We start from the raw sequence: 27301 nt of genomic DNA, 5'->3' as shown, positions 1-27301 counted from the left end.
TGAATCCAGTGACATTTTACAGCCTTCTTGGGCACTTACACATGCATGGCCTACTTCACATAGACACAGACACATAAACAATAGTAAACATTAAAGATATTTTAGAAAGGCCAAATTTGTTTGGGCTTGCTCCCTTGTTCACTGGAGGTATTGTCATAGTAAGCAGCTACAGAGCCCACACTCTGACTTTGGTTGAGTTCTGACTTTAGCCAGTTAGCAGCTGAGTGACATTATTTCTTTGTATAAATGACAGGAACTCACAGGATGACTATGAGGCTAAAACAAAGCTAATATTTGTAAAGCTCTTGAAACAATGCATAGATCCAGGCAGTTTTGAGTGTTTGCTTTGTCATCCTTCGATTTATGAGAATATTTGTTGAGGGCCAAGTGTTGTAATAGTCACTGTGAAAATAAGACCTGAGCCGGGGGTGGTGGCACAGGTCTTAATCCAGTATTTAAGAGGCAGAAGCAGGCAGAACTCTCGGAGTCAGGGGACAGCCTGGTCTACTGAGCGAGTTCCAGAACAGCCAGGGCCACACAGAGAAACCCTGTCTCAATAAAACCAAAGGGTAGGGGGGGGGGGAGGAGATCTGGTTTTAGTCATGGAGGAGGATCATCAAAGTGACAGATTTGTAAATAAGTGATAACACTACAATCAAGTGAGGTGATAGCTGCTAAGCTCTCCAGACTCCAACAACTCAGTGACTCATTCTCTCTGAAGAAGCAAAGGGAGGCTTCAGAGGGGTGGGTGCCTTTCACCAGGTATTGACGCACATTGAATAGTTTCCGCAGAAGGAAAAAAACCAACACAAAACACAGACGGGAGGGCTTATCGGGCCAGGGAAGCACTCTGTTGCTGAGGCTCAAGGACAAAGACTAAAGTGTGTTTATAATGGGAAGATATGGCATAATGGAGTAAGGGGCCCTCTCTCTGGCTGGAGAACAGCATGTGGAACATAAACTCCCAAGCAACTCAGTGTTCAGGTTTCTTCCTGTGAATCTGCTTAAGAGTTGTGTTCTGGATAGGTGGAATTTATGGCAACATTATGTCCTAGATTTTTGTGGACATTCCCAGATTTCAAGTATTTTATCCTGTTGTAACAGTAGTAGGCTTAAAGTTGTGTTCTCCTATCCTTTTTCTTGGCATGTATGGCAATAAATACTTAGAGGAAGTCTTGGATGAGTTTAGAGAGACAACAATACTCTACGGAGAGTGTTCATTGCTGACAGGATGCAAAATAGCTGTCTGAGGTGAGAGACAGGCAAGGAGAACCCCCTGTAAAATTGTAGTTGATGTGTGTGTCTTTTGTTTAGACCAGAACAGACTAATAAGAGAAGTTTAGGGATAAATGAGAGAAAGAATGAGCCTGAAGACAAGGAAAGAACTGAGTGAGGGAGGGTGAGGGTCAGGGAGGAAGGACAGAGAATCCTGGAATGAAGAGAAGCCAAAACACACAACAGAGGCAAGGAGACACACTCAGGGAGAGGAGAAGGGAGGAGGAAAAGAGGGCAGGGAGAATCTGAGCAGAAGAGAGCACATATGGACTGGGGCAGTTAGGGCAGACAAGTAGGCAATCATGCATGGATGAGACACAAAAAGAAGCTCAAGGTTTAACTGTGGGCATCTGGAGCACCCTGGGTTGGGGTTGGGCTTGGGGTTGGGGTGGGGGTGGGGGTGGGGGTGGGGTGAAGACTGTGGAAAGGATTATGAAACCACACCAAACACAGAGCTGCAAGCCCCATCTGCTATAGTTGTCACCCTTTCAGGAACCCCCAAGAAAGCTGCCTGTATATCTGTCATGTGGTGAACGGACAAACTCTGCTTCAAGGGACCTTTTGCTGACTCTTCATATGAAGGAAGGGTCAGGAGAATGCCCTTTAATTTCTCTTTATAAGGACACAATATCAGGCCAGGCTGTGGTGGTACAAACCTATAATCCCAGCACTCCGTAGGCAGAGGCAGGTGGATCTCAGAGGTCAGCCTGATGATCTACAGAGAGAGTTCCAGGATGTCTGGGGTTACACAGAGAAAGCCTGTCTTGAAAACAAGCAAACAAACAAGCTTCAAAAGTCATAACTCATGATTCAATCATTTATCAAAAGTCCTTACCTGCTAATGCCATCTCACTGCACATTAAGCTCCGACATGGGACTTTTGCTGGGACATGAACATTTAGGCTGTGGCACATTTTTTAACACAGCCATTCTTTATTTGCTTACACTTATTTGGTTTGGTTCTATTGAGACAAGGTCTTGCTGTGTAGCCCTTGATGGTCTGGAACTCATGATTCAGCGCAGACCAGCCTGGAACTTGTGGGTATTTGCCCTCCGCCTTCCATCTGCTTCCTTGTTTTCGACACATTTGTGACTTGGCTCTATATAGATCCTGTCTTGTTTTTTTCCCAAAACATACTTGCTGGTTCTTTTTGTTCTGACTCTAAATATCATGACTTAGCTCATGTTACCCTCCTAAACATCATAGCCTGCCTGCCTCATCTTGAAGAAAATATAAGACTGGTTCAAAAATCTAACATACTCAAATAGTAATAGGACTGTGGCTGGAGTGTGGTTACTTTAAAGCCATTTTTTTTTTCAAAATACTTTTGAAAAAAAGTATGATATGGTTATATTACGTATATAAATAAAAACTAAGTTTGAAGCAAAATCACTCATCAAGTCTTCATAGGCAGCGACTGAATTACCTTTCCCTTCATTCTTTTGAAGGAAGGATATGAAATTAGTATCCCTTTAACTAAGCAGCTGCTGCTGAGATCCTGTCTGGATCAGAGAAACCTAGTCTCCATTTTCTCCCTCCAAACTGACTTTGCAGTGTCCCCTGGAATTTACTTTCCAAAGCAGAAATGTGAGCGCATGCTTCTCCGATGTAAACGTTGAATGTTTCTCAACAGTACCTGCAGGATGGCGTCCAGTCTTCCTCCTCCTTCTTCTTCCTCCTCCACCCCTCCCGCTCCCCTCCCCTCCCCTCCTCCTCCGCCTTCTTCTTCTTCTTCTTCTTCTTCTTCTTCTTCTTCTTCTTCTTCTTCTTCTTCTTCTTCTTCTTCTTCTTCTTCTTCTTCTTCTTCTCTCTCTATATAAGTCTTTTATTGTCCCCAGAGGGCCCACTTTGTACTGGTAGCCAGGATCTTGTTTCTGGAGCTGGGTATCTTAGGTCTTACCTGCCAACCTGCTGCACCATTCCCTTCCCAGGCACATAGATGCCATCCAAAAACTTTCTGATATCCTTGTTTTTAACTGTTGTGGCTTGCTGAATCAGAGCCGCTGAATTTGAAACAAGTTCAATATCATTTCCTTCAAGGATTAATTCATCCTTCTGGGCTTGGGAGAGAGAACAATCGGCACCCATCCTCATCTGCACCCTGCCATTGTATTTTTCACCCTAGAAATTTCAGATTTCATCCAAGGACCCATTCTTCTGAATAACATCGTTGTTGGGGAAGGGACTTTATCTCATAACAGAAGCCCAGTGTAACCTCCTTGATCTTGTTCTGAACATGACTGCAGATGGTTCTGACAGTGGCCAGCTCCTTTCTGTTACCCTACCATTTCCGGAGCCTCTTTTTCTTTCCAAGGAGACTCAGCTCTACATTGATGTGACTGAAGTCCCTCCACGGAGTTCCCCCTGGGGCCCTTCACGATGACTGTGCACCCCTTCTGAGTGATGTTGACATTTTCTGGAATGTTGGCAGTCTGACTGCTGAGAATTGTCTTCATTCTCGAAGTAGATGGGCAAAGAGAGCAAAGTCTAGTTTTTTTTTTTTGTTTGTTTGTTTTAAAGATTTATTTATTTTATATATATGAGTACACTGCAGCTGTCTTCAGACACACCAGAAGAGGGCATCGGATCCCATTACAGATGGTTGTGAGCTACCATGTGGTTGCTGGGAATTGAACTCAGGACCTCTGGAAGAGCAGTCAATGCTCTTAACCAGCCCGAAGTCTGTTTTTTTTTTTTTTTTAATAAGGCTCTTTGCAACTTCACCTTCCCAACTTCACTTAGCATTTCACTGTTAGCCACCATTTTCATCACTGGGACAAAATACCTGACAAAAGCAACTTAAGAAAGGATTTACTTCAGCTCACAGTTTGATGGTATTCTATCTTATAGCAGGGAGGCGTGTTGGTAGGAGTGTGCGGTGGTTAGTCCGGAAGCAAAGATACAGCAATACCTGCTCATATTTTCTCTTTGTGTTCAGTCTGGACCTTTTACCCTAGAGTTCTGCTTCCCCATAGTCAAGTGGGTCTTTCCACTCCCATTACATATTTGTGGAAAACCCTCAATATCATAGAGGTTGTTCTCATAAGATTCTAAATCCCATCAAATTGATGATCAAGATTTGATCCTTACTTCTGCTAACCTTTTTCGTTCGCCTTTACCTCAGGTTAAGTCAGACTACTTGTCATTTTAAAATTACAGCCTAGGAGTACAAGACTTAAAAGTGTATAACTCAGTGAATGCTTACATCTACATTTGTGTACAACTGTGGACCATGACTACTGATCTTCTTTTTATTTTTTCTTTAATACTAGCCAGAATAGTGAAATACTCTCTCACTGTACTTTTGACTGGCATTTCTCTGACGATTTGCTTTTCGGTGTCTTTTCCTGTGTGTACTGGCATTTGGATATCTTCTTTGGAGAAACTGTTTTAATCCTGTGTGTGAATTGACTCGTGTTGTTTCCCTGTTCTTGGGTTTAGGAGTCTTCTGTATATTGCAGTTATCTGTTCCTCTCCAGATACACAATTTGTAAATATTTTCTTTCTTTCTCTGTGTTACCTTTGTACTCTGTTGATAGTGTCTTTGCAAAAATAAGGTCTATAGGTCAGGGAGATGGCTCAGGAGGTAAAGGTGTTTACTGCTAAGCCTGACAACCTAAGTTCCATTCCCAGAATCCACATGGCAGGAGAGAAGGATTCCTGAAAGTTGTCCTTTGACCTTCATCCCTATACCGCAGCCCAAGTATGTGTATGCAAACACAGAGTTTTTTAAAATGCAAAAATAAATAAATAAATAAATAGACCTTGATCAAGGAAAAAAAAGGAACAAAAGTTAAAAGTTTATTTGTAGTTCAATCTATCTTAGTTGTTGCTCCCTGTCCCTTCCGTGTCTTAGAACTCTTCCCCTATGTTTTTGTCTAAGAGTTCTACAGTGTTAGGTCCTTTATCTAGGTCATGGATATATTTTGAGTTGGCTTTAGTATATGATCTAAGGTTGAGATCTAATTTCACTCTTTGCTTGTGGGGATCCAGTTTCTCAAGCGCTATTTTCTGGAGGAAAAAAAAAAAAAAAAAAAAGAAACCATAACCGATTCTTGGTGCATCCTTGTTGAAATCATCTGACCATATATGTGAGGGGTTATTTCTGGATAGAGGGCACGGCATTTTATAGGACATAAAGATGAATCAGAATACAGATTGTCCTAACACATTAGAGTTGGTCGCAAGGAGACGGATAGAATGGCATTGAATCTCATTTTTGTTTTAAAGGGGAAAGGAGAATAAAATCAATTTAGAGGGAAGTAAAACAGCTTGCTTAAAGGAGAGTTCATGCCAGAAGTTTACAATTTTGGACTCTCTTCCTGCCGTAGATTATCTAATTCATCATTTTTACATATGAAGAAAAAGAAGGGTGACTCTATTCTTGAAGCCAGAGTTATCAGCAGATGAACTGAAAGGAAGATATCTGGGTTGAAGAAGTAGCTTAGAGTTTGCCCAGCATACATGAAGCCCTAAGTCTGATTCCCCAGTCCTGAATGAAACTGGAGATAACTACAGATTTCTGGATGTCGAGGCAGGAGAATTAGAAGTTCAAGGTTTTCCTCAACTAGTAAGTAAGTGGGAGATCAGCTTGGGCTACACAATTCTCAATCTCATTAGAAGGAAGGAAGGAAGGAAAGAAGGAAGGAAAGAAAGAAAAGACCTCAATAGATTAAGAAGAACTTCTGTCATTGAGAACAGGTAGATTTAGGAAGGAATACATCCTCTGTTAAATGTACAAATATTCAAATAGAAGTGTAATAGCCACCTGTAAGTTGTTATTGTGTTGTTTTGCTTTTGAGACAGGGTCTCACTGTGTATCATTGGCTGGCTTGAACTCTCTATGTAGATCTGATTGATATCAAATCCATTGACACCCATCTGCCTCTGCCTGCTGAGTGCTGCGAGTAAAGATCTGCACTTTGACTACCGGGCACCATAAAATGTAAAATTATAAAATAAAAGTTTTGTTGTACAAAAATTAGTTTTGATTTGATTCTCTCCCAGGTTTATAGATTTTTTTTCCCCAAACTGACCTATAAATTTAGGATAAAGAAAGGCTCTTAAAAAAAATCAATCAATCTCTCTCTCTCTCTCCCTCTCTCTCCTTCCTTCCTTCCTTCCTCCCTCCCTCCCTTCCTTCCTTCCTTTCTTTCTTTGATTTTTATTGAGACAGGGTCTCTCTGTGTAGCCCTGGCTGTCCTGGAATTCACTCTATAGACCAGGCTGGCCTCAAACTTAGAGATTCACCTGCCTCTGTCTCCCAAGTCCTGGGATTAAAGGCATGTATCATCATCACCCAGCTAAATTTTTTAAAATTATTTTTAATTGTGTATATATTTGTGTATAAGTGTGTGGATATATGCACAAAAGTGCAGGAGTTCATGGAGTTCAATTCCCTGGTGCTGCGGTTATAGGTCACTGTAAATCACCACATGTGGGTGTTGGAAACTGAACTCAGGACTTTTCAAAAGCAATATGCATGCACTCTTAACTACTGAGCCATCTTCTCAGTTCCTAATAATCCTTTTTAAAAGGAAAATGTTTTATGGGCTGTGTGTGGTGGTGTACACCTTTAATCCCAACACTTGGGAGGCACAGGCAGGTGGATCTCTGTGAGTTTCAGGTTAGTCTGGTCTATGGAGTGAGTCCCAGGATAGCCAGAGCTTCTATAATGAAACCCTGTCTTAAAAAGCCAAAAATAAAAAACAAACCAAAATATATTTTACAAAGATTTATTTGTTTTATTTTATCAGTGAGTGTTTTGCCTGCATGTATTTATGTTCAGGGCATACGTGCTTGCTGCCCTCAGAGGTCAGGAGAAGGAGTCGGATCTCTTGGAGCTGGAGTTACAGACGATTGGGAGCCACCATATGAACGTAGGGAATCAAACTTGGGTCCTCTGGGAGAACAACCATGTTCTTAACTGTTGAGTTGTCTCTCAAGCCCCTAAAGAAAATTATTTTTATTTTAGTCCCTAAGATGTGGTCCTATATTAGCTCCATAGAACCATAATAATACTGTCTTTTAAAGATCATCTTTTTTTCCTTATGGGTTTCTGTGTGTGTGTGTGTGGTATGTAGCACGGGTGGGTGTGCCACAGTGAGGGTAGAGGTCAAAGAGTAACTTGTAGAAGTCTGTTTTCTCCTTCTATTGTGTGTTCGAGAATCAAACGCAGGTAGTCAGATGCTGGCAGCAGGCACCTGTACTGATTAAGCCATCTAGAAGGCCACTTATTTGTTTTTGAGAAAAAAATTGCCATTTTGAAAAAAAAAAAAGACTTTCTAATACTTTAAGTAAGTGAAAGGGCATAGTGTTATTTTCTGTTTCCTGTTTTTTAAGTTCCAAATCTGAGAGTTCTCTGGACAGACTCTGATGAATCAATGTAAGTGTACACATGTGCCCTGTCAAGGGCGTGTAAAATCCAAACTGAGGCAGGTGAGACCCTCAAGTTTGAGAAGAGGATTAAGAAAAAAGTTTAGTTGTTTTATATACTCTATCTTGTTTAATTTTAGGAATGCAAAGAGCCAAAGACAAATAGTCCTTTACACTGTCTTCTGGGTGAGCAGACAGACCTCAGGACCCCACCCCCACCCTTGATAAGGAAGGTCTAACCCAGGGCCTTGAGCATGTTAGGCAAAGTCATCTATCACTGAGTTATGTACACACACCCCTGCCCTGAACTTTGGTTTCATTATGGTCTTAGTAAAACTAAACAAATTTTAAACTTTGAAGATATTTTCTTGATTATAGATAACGAACAGGTCAACAAGTTTTGGGAACTTCTTGCATTTCAGAATTGTGTGCTGGGATTACAAAATAGAAGAAAACATGGTTAGGACCACTGTATTGGTGTGATGCATTCTTAAAAGATTTTTTTTTAAATGTGTGTGTGTGTGTGTGTGTGTGGCACATGAGTGTCACAGTGCATGTGTGAGGGTCAGAGGCTCTCTCCTCTCACCACATAACATGGGTCTTTAGGATCAACCAGCAGGTCTTTGTTTGGACAGACTTATCTTTTGGGTTTATCTTTCTTGCTCTGATTCTCACCAAATTGACCTTATATTCACTGATAGGGTTTATTTTATTTTAATAAGTTTTTGCTCTGGGTAGGATTTGGTTGTCCTTCAGTGGTCCACAAATTTAGAAGCTTTGCTCCCGGTAAGGCAATGTGAGACCAGATGGAACCTTTGGGGAGGAGAGGGTGGGTTTGAAAGATGCCTCACAGGTAAGAGTGCTTCCTGTGAAAGTAAGGGGACGGAGTTCAAATCTCCAAGAGCCATTTGCAAGCCAGGCAAGGTCTTAAGTGACTCTACCATTAAGGAGTAGCGAGAGCGGAAAGAGAGATCCTGGGAGCTCGCTGGACAGCCAGGTTCAGTGAGAGACCCCATCTCAAAAAATAGGGTAGGAGATTGAGGAAGACTCCCAGTGCCCTTGTCTGGCCTCTGTATGTAAGCAGGCACACAGGCAGACTGAGCAGTCCCTGCCTTTGCCCCCCAAGAATTTAATTTGAAAAAGGAGGTTGGGCCTCGTGAAAGATTAGTAGCATTAAAGGAAGTGGTTTTCTGGTAGGGCTGTTAGAAATGCCTGAGCCTAGTCCTATTCCTGGACGGAGCTAGGAAAGCCTGCTCTCTTATGTAATTTTCGGCCACCATGTGACACCATGTCTCCCCTCAGCAGAGGCCTAAACCATCATCAGATCTTGAACTTTGAACCTCAAAATTGTGAGCCAAGTAACCCCCTCCCCCAGAGATAGAGAGTAAACATGGGGACTTTGAGCATACCGGGCAAGCAGTCTGATATTGAACTACACTCCAAACCCTAAACCTCCTTTCTACATAAGTAAGCTACTTCTGGTATGTCATTTTATTAATAGAAGCTGAATAACATAGCCCCATTATCTAAGAAGATAACAGATAAAAGTATCGGTTCGCTAGGTAATTCTATTTCTCATTTTGTAGGACAGAATCAAACTTTAGCTGAAAGGAAATTCCACCTTTTAGGATGAAGCAGAGTTCCTTGCGACATCTAGACGGGAAGTCTAAATTTAAGGCCTTAACTACAACCATGGGACTGTTCCTGAAAGTATTACAGAGAGGTTCTCTGAGTATTTTCACAGAGCAGCCGGGGATTTGTAATTTTTTCAGTACTGTGTAGTTCAAAGCAAAGAACATAGAGCTGGCATTCAGGTTCTGTCTTTGATATATTTAATGAATGCTGGCATTGGTTAAACCCTGTATTTCCTCATTCTTCCTGTCAGAATGCCAGAATTATCTAGTTGTAATGATAAATAGGAGTATGCAGCCCAAGCATTCAACTCAACAAATTGTAGGCAGTGCAATACAAATACAAGTATTTGTGTTTAAGATTAGAATCTATTGGTGACAGACAGGTAAAATAATTGGGATTCAGAGATTGGAGAGAGTGTGATGTTTGTGTGATCAGATTTAGTAAAGGACACAAGAATAAAGGGGTATGGTAGTACATGCCTGTGATCCTAAGACTTGGGAGTTCAAGGTCATCCTCAGGTACATGGCTAGCTGGAGGCCAGCTTGGGCTACAAGAGATCCTGTCTTAAGCAATAACAACAACTAAATAAGAGTTGGATCTTGAAAAATAGGAAAAGGGAGTTATCTGGAGACACAGGAAGCTTTCTTGTAGACTCAATATTTTCATATTCTAGACTAAATGTTGTCTACTGAATCATAAACATGTGTTTGTCACAAAACAGGTAATCCTTGAAGGTCTAGGGACTATCTCTTCTGCTGGAGGCTCGCCCACATGGAATTTATCACATCCTCTAGTGTATTTGTATTTGTTCATATGCTCTATTTTTTTTTTTTGAGACAGGGTTTCTCTGTATAGTCACATGCTCTATTGACTACAGGTTAATAGAACTCCCTTCCTTGCTCAACAGTGAGATTTCTGAACAGCAGTCTGTGTAGTTTGTCTAGGCACTGAACTTTGCTTATACTAAGTCATCAGGAGTTCAGTTGAATTTGGTCCAAGGACTTAATATCAGTGAGGAGCATGTTGGTAATCCTTTTAAGTGTGTCTATCAGCTTTACGTTTTCATTATTCTCTTTCCAGCACTGAGGATCAGACTCAGAGCCCTTTACATGCTAGGCAAGTACTGTTACATTGAGCTGCTATACGCCCAAATCCTGGTTTTTGAGACAAGGTCTTACTTGGTAGCCCTGGCTGCTTTGTGACTCCTTTTCATATTGGCCAAAAATTCAAAAGATCCACCTACTCCCGCCTTCCTATCCCCTGCTGGGATTAATGGTGTACTCCACCACTCCACCATACAAGTCGTTTATTTATTTAAACATTTTATCAATTCTTTGTGAATTTCACATCATATGCCCTCACCCCACTCTTCTCCCCATTCCTTCATATCTGTCCTCTGCTCTTGCAACCTCCCCCAAACGCCACAAAGAAAGAAAGAAAGAAGGAAAAGAAACAAAAAAGCCAAAACAAACAAAAAAAAAATGAACATGTTACTGTGGAAGCTATAAGTCTTATTTTTAAAGAGATCAAGGCAAAGGCAGGCGGCTTTCTGAGTTGGAGGCCAGCCTGGGCTACAGAGTCTGCCTTGGACCTGGTGACCATCCCGCCCCAGCTTCCAGAACGCTGTTATTACAGCGGTCATCTACCACACCTAACTTTCGGTTTTCACTTTCATTTCCTCTTCTGTTCCTTACCTTATCTCTCTGAAGTTTGGACACATTTAAAAATGTTTCAGATGACATAACTCTGGATTTTTATTGGTTTGATAACTGCCCCAAGCTGGAAGGGTTGACTGGCAACCCTCTATCCACAGCTCCTGGGTCTGCTAGAGTCAGAGACAGGGGGAAGCGAATTGTCAGAGCATATTTTCTCCTCTGCAAATGGAAGCCATAGTATCTATTGTTACAAGATCAGTATGAAGATTAGGTTGTTAAGTGTATGAAGCCTCCTCAGCTCAATGCCTAGTAGTAAGTTGGCAATGCTTGGTCCCTTCTCACTAAGCTTGTCAGCTTTGGGGATTCTGATGGACATATCATGTGAGAGGTGTTCAGTTCTGGGATGTAGTGGGAAGTCGATGAACTCTGCAGAGACAATTGCCTCTCTGTAGCCTCTTAGCAGCTCTGGTCTGTGAGTCACGAGAAAATTTGTCATTACCTTGTAAATATTTAAGATTCAGCTGCTTCCCTTTATAAAACCCCCACGTTTGGTGCCATACACTTTTTCTGCCTAGTAAATAACCACCTCAAGGATTGCAGTTGTGTGATTTGTCCAGCTCTGAGTGAAGTAGGAGACTGGTCAAATAATAATCTCGAGGCTTGGGGGCGAGGGCGGGGGGGGGGTCATTAAAATAAACTAACAAAGCCTTCTAGTCTTCCATGAGTGTAAATTTAAATGAGAGGAAGCTAACACATTAAAAAAAAAAAAAGGAGGAAGGAGGGAAATCATTCTTGGTAGTTGTTTCTACGCCCACCTGAAACTAAAGAAATGGTTTTCGAACTGTTTCTCAAGATTTCCCTGCTTTGTTAGTCCTGAGGTGATGCAAAACTGGATTGGATGCAAGGGTGAAGGGGTGGGGGGCTCCCTCCTGCTAGCTGCTCCACAGTGCTCAGAAGCCAGGGATGGTCGCGGATGGTTCAAGAAACGCGTGGGATGTCGGACAGTGACAAGCCCGAGCCTGCATATCTATGGCCTCCCCTTGGGGAACAGCTAGGCAACCTGCCCCCTTTCCCGCCCCGGGGCCTCAGGCAAAGCGCCCGCAGCCAGGGAGCCTGACGTGAGAAGCGCGACGGTGCACGCGACCCTAAGCTCGCCGGCGTCCTCGCGCCGCTCCCCGGCGTCGGCGTGCTGGACCGCAGGACCCTCTCTCTCTCTCTTTCTCTCTCCCTGCAGGCCGGCTCCAGCCAGCGAGCCGCGGGTAGCTCCGACCCTTTCCCTCCCTCCCTCCCTCCCTCCCTCCCACCCTCGGGGGCCCGCCCGCCCCCAGCTCCGGCCTCGACCGGAGCCGGCGCGCGCTCGTCCGCTCTCCCTCCTCTGCGCGGGTGTGTGCGCGCCGTCCTCCCACCTCCATCCCCTCCCCATTGTTTCCGGGCATCCGCCACGAGCCCCGGAGCGAAGCCCCTCCTCCCCCCCCCCCCCGGTCTACCCCCTCCTCCGCCGAGGTTTGACGGGTGCTTGGGGGGGGATCCCCAGAATTAAAGGAGAGGGAGCCCCTGAACCCAGCCCTGGGAGGCTCTGCTCCCCGCCTCCGAGGCTATCTCCTCCCATCCCAGCCGGGATCCCAGGCTGGGGAGAGCCTCCGACTCCCCTCCCCCCTCGGCCAGGCGCCACTCTCCCTCAGCCCCCTCCCCTCAGCGGGTCCTCCTCTTTCTCTCGCTCCCTCCTCCTCCCCCTCCCCGTCCCTTCCCCCCCACAATGCAGTTCGCGGCGCGGCGGACATGGCGGTGGAGTCCTGAGCTCGTCGTGTCCTGGCCTCCATCGGCGGCGGCGACGGCGGCGGCGGCGGCGGCGGCGACGGGGGCGGCGGCGGCGGCGGGAGGCGGAGGGGGAGCCGGAGCCTCTGCGATGAGGAGGCGTCGCGCGCGCCTGTAGCTCGCGGGCTTCTCAGGTACGGGGCTGCGGGCCGCCGCGCTGCGCGGGCTGCCGAGGGGGTGTGCTCGGCCGCTGAGCCCGGGGGGCCCCCGCTTGTCCCCTTCAGGTGCGGCGCCTCGCAGGTGTCCGGGCCGCCGGAGCGCGTCTCCGCCGCCCCCTCGGGGCCTGGCACTTCCTCCTGGGCTGGAACTGGCTTCTGGTGTCCCAGGGGAAAGCCGAGAGAAGGAGGGAAGTCGAGAAGGCGGCCTGGGCGGCCTGAGGAGGGCTTTGGGGGGGCCGACCTTAGGGAAAGCCGGGGCGCCTGTCCGGCCACCGAAACCTGTTGTAGACGGGGTAGGAGTATCTGAGTTAACGGGATTGGTCTAACCTTCGCTTAGATCCAGTGCGTGTGTGTCTGTATTGTGTGTCTTTCTTTCACCCTGTGTATGTGTATGTATATATACACTTGTAAACACACACAGAGACAGCGTGTCCTCCCCGCCACCCCCCGGGCTTGTCCTTGTCGGGAGGGAGCAGAGGTAGGTTTGTGTGGATTTCGTTTCCTGCTCGCCCGCCGTCTCTGTCCCCCGCCCCCCCCAGTCGAGAGGTGGTGGTACTGCGCGCTTTTGACGTGGGTAACTGTGAGATTCGTATTTGTAAACAGACAGCACTTCCCCAGTGTGTCGCACGCCTCCGCAAGTGGTTTCTGATCCTTTTGATATCAGGATTACAAAAGAATGAGGTGGTTAGACCTCAAAGAAGCAGCGGGATTTCTAGTCAGTACCTGAATGGGATTAATTACTGTTATCTTAACGTTGGTTAAACATTTTTAAAAAGAAGATTATCAAACTTTAAAGCAGATGAATCTTGTACCTTGCGTGAGATTTTAGTTTTAGTATACCATGTTTCTTCATTTCGATACAAAAGTAATTCCTTAAACATTTGACGTTCTGCGATCTTTTGTAATCTTAGTGTCCAGAAATGCAATTTGAATTGTGATTTGTTGGAATGAATTTAATAATTAGCTCGCGGAGGTCATATAACCTTTTATATCTATAGATGTATCCCCTCCCCCTCCAGAGCGTGTCTTGGAGCAGGAATGTGTTTGAAGCACTTGGTGAAACAACATACTGTGTTTTAAAAGGAATAAAATAGGAAAATCCCAATGGATCTGATAATTTAGGGAAAATGCCATTCCCAAATGTTGAATTGTGGCAAGTTTTAAATGTCGACTGCGTGTGTATGCACTTAACATTTTCTTTACTCAGAGCCCATGTGTATCCCCTTAGAAATATGGTGTACTCTGACATCCTACTACAGATTAGCCACAACTTGTAAAACTATGAAATATTGTTTGACTTGGCTTTTCTTAAGATAGGTCACGAGCATACAGTGTGCTTTATGGTGCCTTTATAAACAAATTATATGGAGGGCTTAAACACCATCTATGTTGGGAAGAGAAGTTTAAGCTGTTTCTCATTTTAAAAATATTATAAACAAAAGGAAGTTACCTTAACCTCTTAGATACTGTGCTCTTTTTGCATAGTTTTAGTTGGCTAGTGTAGAAAATGGTTTAAAAAAAAAAGTAAAGCTTCCTTAAAAGAGGCTAAAAGTGGAAGTGAAACTGAATGACATGATCATGTTTTAAGTATGGTGAACATCTAACCATAGAAAGAAAGTCTTCGTTAGCTTTGACCAAGCTGTTAGTACAGTCAATAAGGTATTGACACATATATAATAAACTTACTTCAAATTTGTAAACTCTTACTTACCTAGAATTACATCTGATTTTGTTTAGTTTAAGAATAGTGCTTTGCATGTTAAATTTAAGCTTTAAAATGAAATTTTATGACTGTAATTTTAAATACTTTTATAAGGCAGCACTTGGAGGTGATTTGTTTTTGTTTTTGTTTTTCCCAGACAGGGTTTCTCTGTGTAGCCCTGGCTGTCCTGGAACTCACTTTGTAGACCAGGCTGTCCTGGAACTCAGAGATCCGCCTGCCTCTGCCTCCGGAGTGCTGGGATTAAAGGCATGCGCCACCACTGCCTGGTTTAAAGGTGATTTTTATTTGTTCCTATAGCGTGTACATTTTTATAAAAGTAGAGAACGTTTTTTAAGCTCAAAATTAACCTTGACATACATAAATGCTTATTATCTTGTGTTCTTTTGGGGAGGGGGAGCATTTTGAGACATGGTTTCTCTGTGTAGCTTTGGCTATCTTGGAACTGGATCTGCCTCCTGAGTGCTGAGATTAAAGTGGTGAGTCACCACCACTCAGCTAGATTGTGTTCTTTTTTTTTTTTTTTTTTAAGATTTATTTATTATTATATGTAAGTTCATTGTAGCTGTCTTCAGACACACCACAAAAGAGAGAAGAGGGCATCCGATTTCATTACAGATGGTTGTGAGCCACCATGTGGTTGCTGGGATTTGAACTCAGGACCTTCGGAAGAGCAGTCAGTCCTCTTAACCACTGAGTCATCTCTCCAGCCCCTAGATTGTGTTCTTTATAATCAGGATCCATGGATAGAAAACAACTGAATTTACTATGAGAAGATTTGGCTTCAGAGAAACAAGACATTCAAGACTAAACCTGCAAATACTGATGCTCTTAAGTGTTGTTTAGCACAAGTTTTAGCTATTTATGATGGTACACGATTTAATCCCAGTGCCTGGAGGCAGAGGCAGGTTCCGTGGGTTTGAGGACAGACTGGTTTTCATGGTGAGCTCCAGGCCAGCCATGGAGGCATAGTGAAATTTAATTTCAGAAACAGACAAACGAACAAAAAACCACTAAAGCTCACAAACAAAAAGTGAATATTTGGATGTAAAAACTGAGATGTGTTTCTTTCCAGATTAAACTGCATGTATTTTAATTACTGCAATAATGTTAAGAAATTGGTGTCATTTGTAGTTAGAAGTATGTTCTTTTTTTTTTTTTTAAGATTTATTTATTTTTTTTATCTATATGAGTACACTGTTGCTCTCTTCAGACACACCAGAAGAGGGCATCAGATCCTATTCCAGATGGTTGTGAGCCACCACATCGTTGTTGTGAATTGAACTCAGGACCTCTGGAAGAGTAGTCAGCGCTTTTAACCGCTAAGCCATCTCTCCAGCCCCCTGGAAGTATGTTGTTGTTTAAAAAAAAGGTGGGGGGGCTGGAGAGATGGCTCAGCCATCTGACTGCTTTTCCAGAGGTCCTGAGTTCAGTTCCCAGCAACCACACGGTGACTCAACAACCATCTGGAATAGGATCTGATGCCCTCTTCTGGTGTGTCTGAAGAGAGTGACAGTGTACTCACATACGTAAACTAACTAACTAACTAACTAACTAACTGACTAACTAACTAAATCTTTAAAAAAAAATAGTATTCAGGGATTGGTGAGATGGCTCAGCCGGTCAGAGCACTGACTGCTCTTCTGAAGGTCCTGAGTTCAGGTCCTAGGGGCCATATGGTGGCTCACAACCATTCCTGATGACATCTGATGCCCTCTTCTGGTGTGTCTGAAGACAGCTACAATGTACTTATTTACAATAACATCTTAAAAAAAAATAGTATTCAGGGTGTAGCTTAGTAGTAGCTAGCGCGCTTGTCTAGTGTTAGTGAAGTCCTCAGTATAATCTCCAGTATAACCCCCCAAACAGGCAAAGGAAGAGACACTGGTTTGTCAAAAGCAGGAGATGTAGATTTAAAAAAAACGTTAGAGAATTTAGGATAGTTCACATGTTTTTAAATCAATTGTTGTAGGTTTGGAATCATAGGTGATCATATAATTCAAGGAAGTTTAAAAACCAGCATGTCTCCAAGTGCTTCACTTTTCAAATATCCAAATAGGAAAAAGTACCTAAATGCAAATATTCACAATTCAGATATCTCCATTGAATTAATAGTGTTATTCAGTGTTATCTTCATATAATTTTTTTCATTGTATGTTCATAATTCTGTGTATTGAAGGAGAAGAAAATTTATTAGACTACTTATTCTTTTACCAGGTACTGTGCTTTTTTTATGCATTTCTTCACTTGTTTTACCTAAGGCCCCATGAAAAAACTGTTTATAATGAGGAGTTTGTGATTCATAGGTTGAGATATTTGCTGAAGAACATGGAGTGACAGATTTCAAAGCAGGTCTTTATGCCTAGTATATACATGTCACTTGCTTATCAGATCTAGTGAATATTTTCTCAATTTTATAGAAGAGGAAACTGCCTAAGGTTGATCATTTATTCATTCATTCATACTTTAACCAACATTTCTATTTGTACTCTATACTAAGACATGTTTTGAAAAAAGTTTAAATATTGTAATTGGGATCACCATGTGAGGTAATTAACATTTTGAGTTGTGATTAGAAATGTTTTTTGACTTGTAGTCCAATATTTTTGTTTTTCTAACTTAGCTTCCTTGCTAATAGCTTCTATAACCTGTAAGGAAGTTTTTCATTCTTTTGATTTGAAAACAGTAGGTTAGGATGGATATTAAGAAGACTATGTAAGCTGTCCTCAAATCCCAAATTCAGAGTTTTGGGATTAAATGTATGCACTAGCATACCCAGTAGTTTTACTTTTTTAATTGTTTATGTAGTTGGAAAAAGAAAAAGTATACAAGCTTACTGTAAACCAATAAAATTGAGCAAAGACTAACTTTACAAAACATCTTATGGCTTACAAAACTTAGGGAAGGCTGGCAGGCTGGCTCATTGGGTAGAGGTATTTACTGCTGTTTTACAGTTTTACTTGATTTGTAATTTTGGATGTATTTGTATGGGTTTGTGCACATAAGTGTGATTGTCTGAGGGCTTCAGATTCCCAGGAACTCAAGTTACGGGCAGTTATAAGCCATGTGGCATAGATGCTGGGAATAGAGCTATCACTTCAGTTCCACAGGTTGGTTGGTTGGTTTGTTTTGTTCTCTGTATAGCCCTGGCTGTCCTGGAACTCACTCTGTAGACCAGGCTGGCCTCAAACTCAGAAATCCACCTGCCTCTGCCTCCCGAGTGCTGGGATTAAAGGCATGTGCCACCACTGCCTGGCTTGGTGTTTTTTTTTGTTTTGTTTTTTGTTTTGTTGTTGTTGTTGTTGTTTTGATAGGGTTTCTCTGTGTACCTCTGGCTGTCCTGGAACTCACTCAGTAGACCACGCTGGCTTCAAACTAAGATCCATCAGCCTCTGCATCTGAGTGCTAGGATTAAAGCCACCACCACTGGCTTCCCCTCCCCCCCCTCAATAACTTGCATTTTTAAAATTTATGTGTTTCTTAATTTTTGAGACAGGATCTTTTTATATAGTCCTGGCTATCCCGGAATTTACTGTGTAGACATGGCTGGCATATACCTCCAGGTTCTTGGATCAAAGGTGTGTGCTACTATGATGCCTGGCTAGCGTCTATTTTTTTACAGAATTATTGAGGGGGGGGATGGGAAAAGGGAGAGGGAGGGAGAGAGAATAAATGAATATATATGTATGTATACATGTATACATACTTGTATGTATAGTATAGGTTAGAGGACAACTTGTGGGAATCAGTGTCCTCTTCTGGCCTGCTCCAGTAACTGCACTCATGTGGCATGTATACACACACACACACACACACACACACACACACACACACATCTTTTAAAGTACCACAGGTTATTGGTATATACAATTTAGTGTAGTTGTAAGGTTGTGTAATGGTTGCAAGCATTTAATTCCCTAATATTTTATTATCCCAGAAAGGTTTATTAACAGTTACTCCCCATTTCAGCCTCTTAAACCTTTGGTGAGCACTAGCTTCCTCTGGAGATTATGCTTGTTCTGGACATTATATATAACTGCAGTCATGCAGTGTGTGTCTGTCCTATTCCACTAAGCCTAATTTATTTTTTAAAGATTTATTTATTTTATGTATGTGAGTACGTTGTTGTTCTCTTCAGACACACCAGAAGAGAGGGCATCAGGTCCTATTATGGGTGAGCCTCCATATGGTTGCTGGGGATTGAACTCAGGACCTCTGGAAGAACAGTCAGTGCTCTTAACCACTGAGCTGTCTCTCCAGCCCAAGTTTAATGTTTTTTTTTTTTTTTTAAAGATTTATTTATTATATATAAGTACACTGCAGCTGTCTTCAGACACTCCAGAAGAGGGCGCCAGATCTCGTTACAGATGGTTGTGAGCCACCATGTGGTTGCTGGGATTTGAACTCTGGACCTTCGGAAGAGCAGTCGGGTGCTCTTACCCACTGAGCCATCTCACCAGCCCCAAGTTTAATGTTCTTAAAATTTGCTCATACTGTAACCATCACCTTCATCCTTTTTTATGGAGAAGTAGTATTGCAGTCTCTGAAATATATCACATTGTATTTATTCATCATTTGATGGGCCTTTGGGAGCTTCCAGGGCTCGCTCTTTCTTTCTTTCTTTCTTTCTTTTTCCTTTCTTTCTTTCTTTCTTTCTTTCTTTCTTTCTTTCTTTCTTTCTTTCTTTCTTTCTTTCTTTCTCTCTTTCTCTCTCTCTTTCTCTCTTTCTCTCTTTCTCTCTTTCTCTCTTTCTCTCTTTCTCTCTTTCTCTCTTTCTCTCTCTCTCTCTCTCTCTTAAAAAAATCAATGTAGGTATGTTTTTTTTTTTTAAAGATTTATTTATTTATTATGTGTAAGTACACTGTAGCTGCCTTCAGACACCCAGAAGAGGGCATCAGATCTCATTATGGATGGTTGTGAGCCATCATGTGGCTGCTGGGATTTGAACTCAGGACCTTCGGAAGAGCAGTCAGTGCTGTTAACCACTGAGCCATCTCTCCAGCCCTGGGTGTGGTTTTTCTTGCCTGTACATTTAAGAGTGAAGTTTCTGAATGTTTTGCTATATTTATGTTCAGTTTTCTTAGGAATTGCTGGTTTTCCAAATTGGCTAGACTGATATATTAAGTTGTGTGGAATAATGTGTGTTGAGGTTACAGATTCTCTACATCCTTATTGTTATTTGATACTGGGGCTTGTTCCCTCCTTCCCTCATTTCCTTCCTTCCTTCTTTCCTTCCTTCCTTCCTTCCTTCCTTCCTTCCTTCCTTCCTTCCTTTCTTCCCTTTTTCTCTCTTTGTCTTTTTTTTTTTTTTTTTTTTTTTTGAGGTGGTTTTACTGTGCAGCCTTTGTTAGCCTGGAGCTTACTGTAGACCATGCTGATTTCACAGCTATCTTCTTGCCTCTTTCTTGAGTGCTGGGACTAAAGGGATACACCATTGTGTCCTGCTTTAAATCCTTTTAACTCAGACTCACCTTTAAAAAAGACATACTTTATTATTTGTGTGTTTTTATATGTGTGCACGTGTGTGTATATCTGTCTTTTGTGTACCTGTCTATCCAGAAAAGGGTGTTGGATCTCTTGGAGTTGGAGTTGGCATTCTCTAACATGGGTGATGGGAACTGAACCTAGATTCTCTAGAAGAAATACAAGTTCTCTCAACAGCTAAGCTATCTTTCTAGTCCAAAGCTATAGACTTTATAGTGGCATGCAGGAGCCTTTGGAGGGCAGGGACACATTAGATCCCCTGAAGCTGGAGTTAGAATGAGTTATCAGCCATTCTGTGGGTTCTAGGAACTGAACCTGGGTCTTTTGTAGGAACAAGGATTTCATTAACAACTATTAATTAACTTTCTACTAAACTTTTGCTTTTAGATATCCGATTTTTAAATCTTTTCTGTTTTTGGTCCTTTTTTTTAAAAGATTTATTTATTTATTATTATTCATTAGTACACAGTAGCTGTCTTCAGATGCACCAGAAGAGGGCATCAGATCTCATTATGGGTAGTTGTGAGCCACCATGTGGTTGCTGGGATTTGAACTCAGGACCTTTGGAAGAGCAGTCGGTACTCTTAACCACTGAGCCATCTCTCCAGCCCCCCTAATTTTTAATAAATGTTCAACCTCTCCTCTTGCCCACCACCCAGTAGAGGTAGTGAAGAGAAAAGTTATTAGGATAGGAGGGAAGTAGACCTGTTCAGCAATAGTTCTTTAGGGGCTAGCTCCATCTTCTCTGCCTAGTATGTAGAGGTCAGAGGATAACTTGGAGGAGTTTGTTCTCTCCCTCCATTAAGTGGGTCCTAGGGATTGAATTCTAGATCACAGTGCTTGGTGGCAAGCACTTTCACCTGCTGACCTAAATAAAATAAGCCAGTCACAAACCACAAATACTTTACGATTCTTCTCATATGAAGTAGTCAAAAAAGAATATAAAATGGCCTTTTGTTTTCTATTCTTTTTTTTGTTATATATCCAGAAGTGAAATTGCTACATTTGTATAGTGTTAGTCATTTCTCTGTATTGGAACAAATACCTGGTAGTTAATTTAGAAGGAGTAATAGTTTCAGTTATTGATCTGTTGCTTTGAGCCTATGGAGAGACAGTACGTCGTATCAGTAGTATGCTGCAATCTGTATAGTAAGAGAAGAAAGGTGCTGGTGTCTTAACCTTTTCTTTAAGAACCATATCATTAGTGATTAGAAGGCCTCTCATTAGGTTCTGCCTCTTAGAATTGTTTCTACTACCTCCCAATATCACTAAGGTAAGGAATAACAAGTCTTTAACATACAGGCCTTTAGGGAAGTTTAAGATCCAAACTGTAGCATTGTGGTCCCAGTTTAGGAAAATTTATATCCTTCAGGCATTTAATCCCAGCACTTGGGAGGCAGAGGCAGATGGATCTCTAAAGTTTGAGGCCAGCCTGATCTGCAGAGCTATTTCCATGACAGCTAGGGCTACACAGGAAGATTCTGTCTCAGAAAACCAAAACAATCAAGAAAGGCTTATATTTATCTTAAAATTCAAAATGTCCATTTATTTAAATCCTCAAAGTCTTAAGTATTCCATTACTAAAAAGCCAAGTGTGAGAAGCTGAAAAGATGGCTCCATAGTTAAAATCATTTGCTTTTCTTGCACAGGACCTGGGTTTAAAATGGTGCCAGCACCAAAATGGTGATTAAGTGTGGTCTGTAATTTTAGTTCCAGGGGATCTGATGCCCTCTTCTGTCATCCTGTGACATCAAGCACAAAGGTGGTGCACATACAGAATACTTATACACATAAATACAAGAGTTAATAAATCTAAGAAAAAATGCTATTAAAAACATCCAATTTCAAGTCTGGAGATGAAGCTCAGTGGTAGGATACTTGCTTAACTTGTTTAAGACTTGAGATTTGGCCAGCATTACAGGAAAGGAAAAGTCCATAGTCTCTGAGATTCTAGGCAAACTCATGTGTGAGCACTTGTGAAAAAAATAAATTAGAACCTTCCAAGATATGATAGTATGATAGTGCAGGGCATATACCCCCATTTCAAAAGGGTTAAAAAGGATAAAAAAAAAAAAAAAAACGTGGAGAGTTTAGGATCAAAGCATGGCCAAAAACCTAGTAGAGCAAACATTAATCCTGATGTTCCATGTGTGGTAGCACCCTAGGGATATTGTGAAGGGTCAGGGTTTCAAATAGTATGGGCCATCCATTCTTTCATACAGCTTTGCTGGTTGCAGTCTATATGGCAGATTTCTTGGGTTGGCTCCGAGTACTGTCTGTAGCTTCCCTTTACACTTTGTGTGTCCTGGCATCTCTTAACTTTTTCGGGTTTTCCTTGGAGCTTTAGCTTTCACTAAAAGCTCCATGATTGTCTTGTCAGGTGCTCCTTACAGTACATCAACTAGCATTTTTGACTTTTCTTTAAAATCTCAGTGGCATCTTTTATAATTCTAAAAACTTGTTATTGAAGGCCTGTTTCCTAGCCGGTGGTGAGAGGTGGTTGGATCATGGGGGACCTAATTTCATTAATGAGTTTATTCATTGATGAGTTACTATTGAATGGGTAGTTGGGAGATGGGACTTGATTAGAGGAAGTATGTCATTTGGAACATGTCTATGAAAGGTGTGTCTTAACTGTCTTCTGCCCCTTTCTGCTTGGCCACCATAAGTTGTACAACATCCTTTTCTGTAAGATGCTATGCTTCATCTCAGGCCTACCATAATAGAACCAGATGATTGTAGACTAAAATCTTTGAAACTGTCAAAATAAATCTTTTCCTTTAAAAACATTTTTATGGAAGTTTGACAGGTTCTACTCTTTTTATGAAGCAATTGTATCTTTCTTGGCTTCACCCTTAACATCCCCGTTTTTCCAAACTGCAAGTTCCCCAAATCTTTCTGCTCTGTTTCTCTTTGCTTTCAGTTTTCTGTAAAATTGGGCTAATTTGCTGTAAAAGCAGCCAATTAATAATTTACAGGCCACTGTCTGAGTGCTTTGCTACCTAGGAAACTTCTCTCCATATAAACTTACCTTTTATTTTTAAGAGAACTAGAATAAAAGCCAGCTATCCCACTTGCCACTGTTTAAGGGTAGCCTGTAATTCAGTTGTCATCACAGTCCCTTCCATCTGAAACATCGTCAGCATAGCTTTTACTGGCTGTCTTAGTCAGGGTCTCTATTCCTGCACAAACATCATGACCAAGAAGCAAGTTGGGGAGGAAAGGGTTTATTCGGCTTACACTTCCATGTTGCTGTTCATCACCAAAGGAAGTCAGGACTGGAACTCAGACAGGTCAGGGAGCAGGAGCTGATACAGAGGCTGTGGAGGGATGTTCTTTACTGGCTTGCCTCCCCTGGCTTGCTCAGTCTACTCTCTTATAGAACCCAAGACTACCAGTCCAGGGATGACACCATCCACAAGGGGCCTTTCCCCCTTGATCACTAATTGAGAAAATGCCTTACAGTTGGATCTCATGGAGGCATTTCCTCAACTGAAGCTCCTTTCTCTGTGATAACTCCAGCTGTGTCAAGTTGACACAAAAATAGCCAGTACACTGGCCCACATTCCTGTCACCATTCTGAAGTCTTTTGAACCCTTATTACAATGGCCCACGAATTATTGGGTGGTTTTAGCATTCTTTGCTTTATCTAGTTTTCCTTCAAACTTTTCCAAACTCCTTCTGCAAACTAGTTCCAAAGACTGGCATTATCTCAGGTTCAGAAACATTCTAGATCTTAGGTAGCCTAGGCTGCCCTCAGGTTCGCTTTGTGGTTGAGGCTAGCCTTGAATGCTTCATCCTCCTCTTTACACCTCTCAAGCATTTGGGAGGTGTCTAACTCACCATTGCATTTTTTGGAGTAATTTTTCTGGGTTGTTTTCCATTTTTGTAAAAATAAATACCCAAACCAAAACCAAAGAAAATTATCTTACAAAGAGAAAAGGTTTATTTTGGTACACAGTTCTGGAGGTTTCATTCTAATTGACTGACCTTGTTGGTTTGGATATTTGGTGAGGTTGCACATCATTGAGGCAGTGAGTTGCAAAACCTTATCTTACATCCAGGAAATTAACAGTTAGTCCCCCTTTAAGGGCATGTTTCTAATGATTAATATTTTAAATTTCATTTTAGAGTTGTAGGTTTGAATTTGTAAATTGTAAAATTGTATATATCCCCCCCACCCCCGTGTGTGTGTGTGTGTGTGTGTGTAGGTCAGGAGACAGCCTTCAAAGAAGTCCTTTTTTTTATTCTATGATATGGAACCTAGTTCTCAAAATAAGGTCCTTAGGCTTGGTGGCAAATGTCTGAGCCACTGAGCCATCCCACTAGTCCTAGCCTATGATTAGACTTTCTACTAGGCCCTATGTTTAAAAGTTTCCACCACCTTTGTTATTGATGAGTAAGAGTGGGCCTTTTGCAAAAAATGAGATCCAACTTGTGTAGGATAGGTTATTCTGGTTTTAATATATTTGAGGAGCCTTTATAAAACCACAATGCATTTGGGCATTCTCTTCATCAGTGCACACATGTTATACTGCAAAACATTTTTTGTTTTGTTTTGTTTTGTTTTTTGATCATAGTTCTTAGTTCAAAACTTTATCCTGAAGGCAGGCTTGACTAGCCAGTAAGTAAGCTCCTGGGATCTGCCTTTTCACCTCCGGCTGCCCACTGCTAGGATTACAGATGTGCACCATTGCGCTGGGCTTTTATGTGGTGATTGGGATTTGAAGTCAAGTCTTCATGTTTTTGCAGCAGATACTTTGTCCATTTAGCTATCTCTTTAGGCCACTTTATCTGTATCTCTTAAATTGTCCTTTATGAATGTTTATAAATAATGTTTGTTTCATTTCACTCCAGATTTATTTATATCTGTTTGCCAGAAAATAAATGCTGTGTAATTTTCAGGACCCAATACAAAATGAAAATATAGAGTCTCTTGTTTAAAAAGTAGGAACAAATCCCTATGAAGCTGCTAGAATATAAAGTTTATTCTTTATTAAGGATATTTTTTTTGTTTTGTAACTCACTAAATTTAACTGTTTTGTGAGTATGGATTTGTAGCTAGGCATTGGAGCTTGGCTGGTTCAGTAGTGGGCACACAACTGGAGAATATTATATCCATCTCCCATTTTCCAGTGTGGCAATAGGTGAATAAGGTCTTTGCATTTAATTTAGCATGTATGTGTGCACATGCACATGCCATAGCACATGCATATGTGGAGGTCAGAGAGCAACTTGTGGGAGACAGTTTTCTCTTTTCTACTATGTGGGTTTTGGAGATTGATCTTAGACTATCAGGCTTGTTGATAAATACCTTTACCCACTGAACCATCTCATTTGCCCTAATGAGGTTTTTATAAAACAACAAAGAAAGCTAGGAACCAATGTTTGTTGGAAACATCAGGTTAGGTGATTACAGTAAAGCAGGGGAACCTCTGCTATAGGCTTCAGATACTGTCTGATGATATTTTAGGCTGTGGGTAGTAGAAGCTTGGGATCTTTTGAACATTCCTGGTAGTCATAAGACTGTTAGGGCCAACACAGAGCTGGGCACCGATTAGTTAATTACGGGAACTATAGATAGTCAGATTATTTGGCTCTCTGTAGTCTTGGTTGTTCTAATTCAGTTTGCCTTGTAGAATCTTTAACACAGGTATGACTTTATTCCTGGAAGTTTCAGTTCACATCAGTAGGATACTGTCTACAAAATATTAAAAACCAATAGAAAATTAAAAAAAAAATTAGTTACTAGGTGATGTAAAATAAAACTTCTAAAAATATAAACCATTTTCTTCAAAAATGTTTTGCATTTATTTTGTATGTGTGTCTGTTTTAGTGTATGTATATGGTCATGCATGTGCATGTAGAGATCAGAGGATAACTTGGGGAGTTAGTTATATCTTCCACTGTCCGAGTACTAGGGATTGAATTCAGGTTGTCAGACTTTGAGACAAACTCTCTTATAAGCTGAGCCATTTTGTTGACTTTTTTTTTTTTTAAATAAGATGTGTCTGTTTCTGTAGGAATTTAGGAAGAGCCATTTATCTAAGGAACTTCAAAAACATTTTTTTTTTAAAGAAGCTGATTTTTTTTTAAGATTTATTTATTTATTATATGTAAGTACACTGTAGCTGTCTTCAGACACACCAGAAGAGGGTGTCAGATCTCATTTTGGGTGGTTGTGAGCCGCCATGTGGTTGCTGGGATTTGAACTCTGGACCTTCGGAAGAGCAGTCGGGTGCTCTTACCCACTGAGCCATCTCACCAGCCCTTCAAAAACATTTTTTTGTGTATTGGGTGAATATGTGCATGTGAGTGCTGGGGCCCATGGAGGCCAGAGCTGTTGGATCCACTGGCATGGGGATTTACTGTGAACCACATGACTTAGTTTCTGGCAATTATAGTTTGGTCCTCTGCAAGGGCAGTACATTCTCTTAACCTCTGAGTCATCTCTCTAGCTCTTGGCAACCCTTTTTTATTTATTTAATTATTTTTTTTCCGAGACAGGGTTTCTCTGTGTAGCCCTGGCTGTCCTGGAACTCACTCTGTAGACCAGGCTGGCCTCGAACTCAGAAATCCGCCTGCCTCTGCCTCCCGAGTGCTGGGATTAAAGGCGTGCACCACCATGCCCGGCTTTGGCAACCCTTTTAACAGTTGTATAGAACATCAAGAATAGGAAAAGCAAAATGTGTTTATTATTAAATACAAAACCACAAAATCCCTGGGTGGAAACTTTTTGTTTTGTTTTGTTTTTGTTTTTCGATCCGTTTTCTTTGTAGACCTAACTGGCCTTGAATATAGAGGTCCAGCTGCCTCTTCCTCGAGTGCTAGAATTTCTGCACCATGGCCATCACCACCACATGGCGCAAAAACATTTTTTATAGTTGTAAATTGTTATAGATTTTACCAGAAAATATTAAAATAGAGTTAATATACACCTGTGAGATGGCTTAGAGGGACTTGCTGATCTGAGTTTGATCCCTGGAATCCACCTGAAGAGAAAGAGGAAGAGAAAGACTTGACTTCATAGAGTTGTCCCTGACTTCTACCAGTATACTATGTCATGCCTCCCCAAACACAAATAATAAATATATTTAAGATGTATTTATTTTTATTTTCTGTATATGAGTGTTTTGCTCTGACTGTCCTGGAACTCACTGGCCTCGAACTCACAGAGCTTCAC

At 41.7% G+C, this 27301-nt stretch overlaps 1 protein-coding gene and 1 pseudogene across 6 annotated transcripts in view; one reads left to right on the top strand and one right to left on the bottom strand.

The window, feature by feature from the left end:
• Positions 1 to 3172: 3172 nt before the first annotated feature.
• Positions 3173 to 3741, bottom strand: LOC110293384 (large ribosomal subunit protein uL6 pseudogene; annotated as a pseudogene).
• A 9056-nt stretch (positions 3742 to 12797) lies between these two features.
• Positions 12798 to 27301, top strand: part of Tut4 (terminal uridylyl transferase 4) — a 99754-nt gene continuing 85250 nt past the window's right edge. For all 6 annotated transcript variants that reach the window (XM_085839109.1, XM_021159720.3, XM_029476801.2 and 3 more), the window contains exon 1: positions 12798 to 12890. The gene's annotated coding sequence lies outside the window, so the exon portion shown is untranslated. The remainder of the gene's footprint in view (positions 12891 to 27301) is intronic.

Source organism: Mus caroli, unplaced genomic scaffold, assembly GCF_978045245.1.
Source record: "Mus caroli unplaced genomic scaffold, Mus_caroli_1 scaffold_6, whole genome shotgun sequence".
In the NCBI taxonomy this organism is placed as follows: Eukaryota; Metazoa; Chordata; class Mammalia; order Rodentia; family Muridae; genus Mus; species Mus caroli.
Note: the sequence above shows the minus strand (reverse complement) of the source record. Positions and strands in the feature narration are given on the sequence as shown.